Source organism: Phycodurus eques, chromosome 21, assembly GCF_024500275.1.
Source record: "Phycodurus eques isolate BA_2022a chromosome 21, UOR_Pequ_1.1, whole genome shotgun sequence".
Taxonomy (NCBI): Eukaryota; Metazoa; Chordata; class Actinopteri; order Syngnathiformes; family Syngnathidae; genus Phycodurus; species Phycodurus eques.
Genome location: NC_084545.1, coordinates 12,372,947 through 12,380,629, shown reverse-complemented (window position 1 = coordinate 12,380,629; position 7,683 = coordinate 12,372,947).

Genomic DNA, 7,683 nt, shown 5'->3' with positions numbered 1-7,683 from the left:
TGGAAAGAGGAAATAAAGAAATATAGGATATGTCCCCATTGTACTGTATATGGTCAAGCACATTCACATAATATACATTCTACACAGGGCAGAAGAAAGAGGGTGACAATGTTTTTGAAGGGAAGACAACACTTAAACACATCTTAAACCAATATGAGTTCAGCATCAGTTATCATTAGCTCTCAGCTTCATTCACACCAGTAGGCGCTGAAAGGATTAAGATGATATTTATAGGTTCTTTGCACCTCCCTAGTACATGTTTATCTCATACCTGCTGCATTATATTCTGCGGACGTAATTCTTCTTTCATCAGTGCCCGTAATTACCACCTTTTATTTGGCTGTACTGTCTGCTGAATGTTACATTATGTTGTTCCTTTTGGAAGTAAATGTAAAAGGTTCATGTGAATGGTGCACAATGAACAATGAAAAGGCTCTTTGAAAGTTTTCCCTTTATTATGAAGTGACAGAAGGATTTAAATGAGTTGTAGGTCGTAATGTTCTCTTTTTACAGTTTTGTGGGGGTAGGGGGGGTTAAAGAGAAGAAAAGAAAATGCAGTCACAAGCTACATGAGCTTCAATTGCATAGTATAATGAGAATCATTATAACAGCAAACAGCATAGCTAGAAATACAAGGTTGTAGATTACCACAGTGTATCTCGGTGGACATGGGTCTAACGTGCTCAGCAAACGTCAAGTAAAATAAAGGCGTGAGGACATTGGTAACCTACAGTTTTAGCAACCATTTTCTTATCAATGCTAAAAGGTTGTACTTTTAATACAGACGCTGTAAATAAATGTTCAAACAGTCTTCGGCACACCAATAAAATTTACTAATTATAATTGATACAGTATGTTGGTATCTTGGTTAACTGGGCGAGCTGGCTCACACAGCTTTCAATATGGTGCAGTGTGATTTTGCACAAGTGTTGGTGCAAAAATATCGTAAACAAATACAGTATTGATCCACAAATTCTGATATTTTGCTGTCAGATGACACTATCATCTCCACTCTGTGCTGTCAACACAGCATCTCAACAAAAACCTGTTTCATTCACATTTCTTCCATTGCTCACAAAAAAAAAAATTCTTATTAGATGTGTATCAGTTTTCATCTGACTATATTTTTATGGTAAAATTATGTGTGTAAAATCTGACATTTAATTTCTTAAATGTTTATACGCTTCCAAAAATGTGCAAGTAGACAGTTACATATAATGTTTTATTGGTGGGTTTCTTCCCATACTATCCATTAGCCTACTGTTTATTTCTGTATTATGATAATATCAGATTGTATGTTAGTTTGAGTGAGTCTGTGATTACAGCAAACCACAATAATGAATACTTTTTTAATTACTGTCTATGTCAATTAAAAAAAAGAGCATTCATATCTTTGTAAAGGCAGATGTTTAATAATGCTGGTGTATTGGTCCGGATGAAGTAGACAGTGACTGTCGATACAGGTGTTACTGTATCACGTGTATCGACACATGCTGAGTTCGACCGTCTTTGCAGTAATTTGGCAGACAAATACATAGTGAGATGAGTCACAAGTAAAAGTGCACTTATTGTGGTGATATTTCTACCGAGGGGTAAAAAAAAAAAAAAAAAAAAAAAAAAAAAAAAAATGCATAAACATCATTGGAATAAAAATAAATCAGCACTGAGAATGGGAGTAGCAAGCAAGGAATTGAGCAGAAGCCACGCTGCTTGTACTCTATTTAGATTCATGCAGCAAAAGATAGCTATCAGCCAGCCCTGTGATGTAGGGAGAAATTATTTCTTTATTTAATTTTCCACCTTCTATTTATTTCTACGTAGTTTTCAATACCTCCCACGTCTGCTCCGTATTGCTCCCCTCCCCACTCGTTAAAGATGTAGACGCCCGGGATGACAGTCTTACTTTGTCGTTTTATCCTATGCTGCTCTAGAGACTCCTCAAGAGACTTTATGTCTAGAAAATATGCACGTGATGCGCATTATTTTCCCTTATTTTCAAATATAACTGTTGTTTGTGTTTTGGCATGAAAGTCGCAAATTTGAAACCCTCAGCTACTTTCAATACATTTTGTAAATTCCTTTAAACAAGACTTGGCCGATAAAAGAAGCATTAAACATCATGTGATAGAGTAATAAATCCACAATGTTTTAACCCTGTCCAGGAATTGAAATTAAAAAGAGCAATCTGCTTGGCATTTGTGAGGCAAATAATGATGCCAGATGATCATACCAGCACGTTAAATTAATTACAAGCTGTATGTCTTGATTCATTATAAGTGGAGAGAGTCATTCATTATAAGTGGAGAAGCTGGGGGTTGTGACAAAAGATTTTTGTTTGTGTAACACATGCGTCAGAGTAACACATAGGTTTGATGATAAATTTGCTACAGGAACCTTTTCTGAGTCAACAAAGAAGAGGTGGTTGCATTAAAATAACCCTGTGCCCTCCTCACATTTGAGGCATTTTATGCTCTCAGTAAAGTGGATTATTTGCAATAAATGGAGCTGACATTTTGTAACTTGCAAACAGGACATCAATGGGCAGGCATGTGCGCAGATATTTATTTTTGGGTGCTCAAGCAAAAAAATAAAAGGGTGAAGATTGCCAAAATTATATGTACTATTAAGAAAAAACAGTAGTTTGTATTGAACTTTAAACGTATCCCTGGTAACAGTCAACACAGTCATGAATACAACTACTGTATTAACAAAGGAGGTGATGGGGAAGCTACAGTGGATATAAAAAGTATACACACGCCTATTGGAATGGCATGTTTTTATGATGTACAAAAATGAAACCAAGATAAATCATTTAAAAACGTTTTTTCCACGAAAATGTAATCAATAACCTGTACAAGACAATTGCCCAAAAAATATATTTTAGGGAGTAGAAGTAAAAATAAACACTATGCTACCAAGGGTTTTTTTGCGAGTGTCGCCCAAAGATTAGGTTCGCTTGCTGTGTAAAATGTGAATTGAACTGTGACTGCAAAACCAAGGCGACTGTGAATTTTGGCTGTTACACACCAAATAATTACGAAAATGTTCTCCCACCCCCAAATGTGTTTTGTTGTCTCAAACAAAGATATTGAATATGATTTTCTATTTTAGCCGTAAAAATGAATCACAAATGCACATCAGCTACTTCCAGTTGGACCGCTTTCTTCTATGACATAAAATTAACACAGCTAAAGTGATTTTGTTTTTATTTTGGAGAGACGGGTTGGGGGGTGGGGAGGTTGTGGTGCATTCCCGGATAGTTGTGTGCCAAATCTGTCAGGTTGATATGTAGCAAAAAAAAAAAAGTTGGAGAAAGGTTGATTTAGATATTGGACATTTAGACAATTACATGGAAAAATAAACTACCGCTCTACTGAAAGAAAAACAGGTATAGCAACAGGGAAAGAATGTTTCAGGATGAAAGACCACAGCAATGCCAAACATAACAGAAATTAAAGTGCGGAGGAGAGTAGCAAGAAGAGTGACCATTACCCTTATTTAAGAAGGCATTGGGTTTTTTTATGCTTTGCCACTAAATCTGTACTAGGTTACTAGCTACGTGGCCCAAACATGAAGCATGTAATTGTTCACTTCATTCAGGGGTGTATGACCTCTAAAATTAAACATGATTGCTGAACATGAGTTTTGTTGGGTTTGGTTTTTTCCCCTTCTCTGATGACAAATTACATCCCACATTGCCAAGACACCTTCGACCTCTCTTTCTGCTCCATGTAAACAGGAAACACCACATCACTCTTTTCAGAAACACTCAATTTGATCATCATGCTCAGCATCACAAGTGCATCTTTGGGTTTTGATTCAGGATGATTGCTTTGACCTCTAAAACCTCAGTAGAGAAGAATAGAGGGCTTTAAAATTATGACAAAAGTTATTTAATTACTACAATAATCATGTTTTACCCATAAATTGAAAATAATATGGAACCTCAAAAGTCGAGCTTCCCTAAAATAGAATTGTATAGTGAGGAAAAGTGTGATTATAACCATAGAGCTGACAAATTATGAGCAACACAACCACAATAATTAAATATCAATTGCAGACTTCAAAGAGTATTTGTACTTTTCCATCCTTTTTTACCATTTAGTTTTTGTTTTGTGTCGTGCCAAATCGTTTTGTACTATTTACAGCCCTTTAAGCTGTGGCATTTTCTTTGCACTATTCCAGCATTTTAGCCATGCTATTATTTTTACCGGAGAATATCGTTCCTATTGGACTGTCGTTTGTTCACAATGCGACAACCACGAGGTCAGCCAATGTGAAGGGAGTGCTTGTATATTTGAAATAGGAAATAATATTTCATTTATTTGTTCATTATTCTATCCTTATTAGTAGTATAATTATTGTTTTCTGTTTTTATGTACAGCACTATGTTACAGCTGTGTTTGTTGTTAAAGTACTCAAGAAATAAAGTTGAGTAATTACCAAGCAGATGCTAACATAAATAACATGCTACAAAAAGAATGAATATAATAAGAGAAAGAATATGACCAGAAAAGTGTGCCAACAAAAGTTTTTCTTTTTTTTTCTACTCCCAAACAACAAACCAGTCATTTTCTTTACAACTTGTCCTCATTAGGGTCAAGGGTTATCTGGAGCCTCTCCCAGCCTTACTTTAGGTTACAGGCAGTGGAGTGGTCAGCAGATAATCGCAGCGCACATACAGTATAGACAAACAAAAATTCACACTCACGTTCACACCCAAGGACAATTTAGAGCTGTCAATTAACTGAACATGCATTTTTTTGGGACTCTGGGAGGCAGCCGGAGTACCCAGAGAAAAGCCACACAATCACAGGGATAACATGCATTAACCATGCATCATTCCATCAAACTGCAATTACACCATTTCCCACAGTCTAAACCTAATTGCACGCTTAAACTATTATATTGTCACAGGACCCGCCACTTTGTGAGATGAATAAATGAAGGAAGGCATTCCTTAATCTGAACACATCCCAGTAGATATTCCTCATGACAGCTGTGGAAATGTAACCGTCCTCCTCAAACAGAATTATTTCAGTTGTGCTTGAACACGCTCCCAGTTGTCATTACTATTGTATGGCCTGTGGCTTCTTTTACACATCGAGATTACATTATTTACCAAATGGAAACAATTGGGAGGCCGCTGCATTACATGGCAGTGAATCATCCATTAAATCCTGAATTATGAATTTGTATTTCATTTGCTATGCTGTATTACTGTAAGTACTATTGTGTGGTGAATTTATATTTAAGGGACATGTTTCAGAAAATAAAGAGGACAGATTTGGGACAAGAATTCTCTTTTTGACTTGTTCTAATTGAATGCTGGGGGGGGGGGGGGGGGGGGGAATCTCAAAGGCTAATAGGACTGAAGGATTTCAAGAAGAGCCTATGGCTGCAATGAACTCAAAGAAGAAGGGACAGGCTGACAGATGGATGGAGTCAGTATATGGCTGGCTGGAGACCATGTCAGTCAGATTAACTGATACAAGCAGTGAGGGGATCCACTTCGCCCCAAATCACACAGATCAGCACTCTATGTAAAGGCTGAAATTTTGATACCGCTCTTATATTGTGTAAGTGTAACTGATATTAAAGATAGAACTTGAAAGTTGTTTAGACTGCACAGACTGGAGTGTCTTTGAAAATTCAGATGGCAGCCTGGATGAATATACGGACACTGTCACATCCTATATTAGTTTCTGTGAAGATGTGTGTGTACCAACAAAGTCATTTCGCACATTCAATAACAACAAGCCGTGGTTCACTGCCAAACTTAAGCAACTTCGTCACGCTAAGGAGGACGCATATTAAAGCGGGAACCATGGCCCTGTATAATCGAGCTAGAAACCAGCTGACTAAAGAAATTAACATTGAGGAAGAGGAACTATGCAGCAAAGTTGGAAAAACAGTTTAGCGCTAACGACTCTAAATCAGTCTGGCATGCATTCCAATCACTGACCAATTACAAGCGACGATCCCCCCAAGATGAGAACAATAGCACACCAGCCAACGACTTGAATACCTTCTACTGCAGATTTGAAAAGGACACTTTCACACTTCACACCCATCCAGCCGCACCACCGACCACTATCACACCACTGACTTCTGCGTTAACCATCCACGAACAAGATGTGAGACGCATCTTCAAACAACAAAAGACCAACAAAGCGGAACGCCCAGATCATGTGTCCCCATCCTGCCTCAAAGTCTGCACAGACCAGCTCGCTCCAGTCTTCACACAGATCTTCAATAGATCTCTGGAACTGTGCGAAGTACCATCCTGTTTCAAATGCTCCACCATCATTCCAGTCCCCAAGAAACCTACAATCTCGGGTCTAAATGACTACAGGCCTGTCGCCTTGACATCTTTGGTCATGAAGTCCTTTGAACATCTCGTGCTGGACCACCTCAAGAGCATCACAGGTCCCCTGCTGGACCCCCTGCAGTTTGCCTACCTAGGGAACAGGTCTGCAGATGATGCAGTCAACATGGGACTGCACTTCATCCTCGAACACCTCGACAGTGCAGGGACCTACGCGAGGATCCTGTTCATGGACTTCAGCTCAGCGTTCAACACTATCATCCCTGAACTCCTTTCCTCCAAGCTTCTCCAAGTCAGCGTCTCACCTGCCATCTGCCAGTGGATTTACAACTTCCTGATGGGCAAGACACAGCAAGTGAGACTGGGAGAGACCACCTCATCCACACGCAGCATCAGCACTGGGGCGCCCCAAGGTTGTGTCTTCTCTCCGCTGCTCTTCTCTCTCTACACGAACGACTCCACCTCTACGCACCCGGCTGTCAAACATTACTGAATTACAGTCTCTCAGGACCTGCAGTGGCGATCAACATCAACTCCGTCCTCAAAAAGACCCAGCAGAGGATGTACTTCCTGCGGCTTCTGAGGAAGCACGGCCTGCCACAGGAACTTCTGAGGCAGTTCTACACAGCGGTCATTGAATCAGTCCTGTGTTCTTCCATCACAGTCTGGTTTGGTGCTGCTACAAAAAAGGACAAACTCCGACTACAACGGACAATCAAAAGTGCTGAAAAGATTGTCACTACCCCTCTCTCCACCCTTGAGGACTTTCCCGCTGCCAGAACTAAGACGAGAGCGTGCAAAATTCTCTTGGACCCTCCACATCTCAGTCACCAGCCCTTCCAGCTCCTCCCCTCAGGTAGGCGCTACCAATAAATGCAAACTAGAAGTAGCAGACATTCCAACAGCTTCTTCCCTCTTGCAATCAACTTCGTAAACAGCTAACCTTCAATTCCATTGCAACATGCTGCCAATTTTTTTGTCTTGAGTTTATTGTCACATTTCTGTCAGGCCAATTTTACATTATTCGTGCACTCACTGTTGTAGTCTCGCCCCGCTCCACTATTTGCATATCTGTTGTTGACCAATACACTCATACCAGAGTAGCATCTGCCCCATTTGCACACTGATTGAGGAGTATCTGCAAGATTTGCACAATCAACATTGTCCCAGATTATCGCACTACTAGTCACTTTAAACTGCATACATTCCTTGAAGTCTCAGCGCCCTTTGCACAATGGTCATTGCACCGGACTATTGCGAGATTAGTCATTCGAACTGCTCTAAGTGCTAGAGGACTATGCATCTTTTTGCACAATTGTCAAAAAAAATAAAAAAAATTGTACCAGCATTACCAG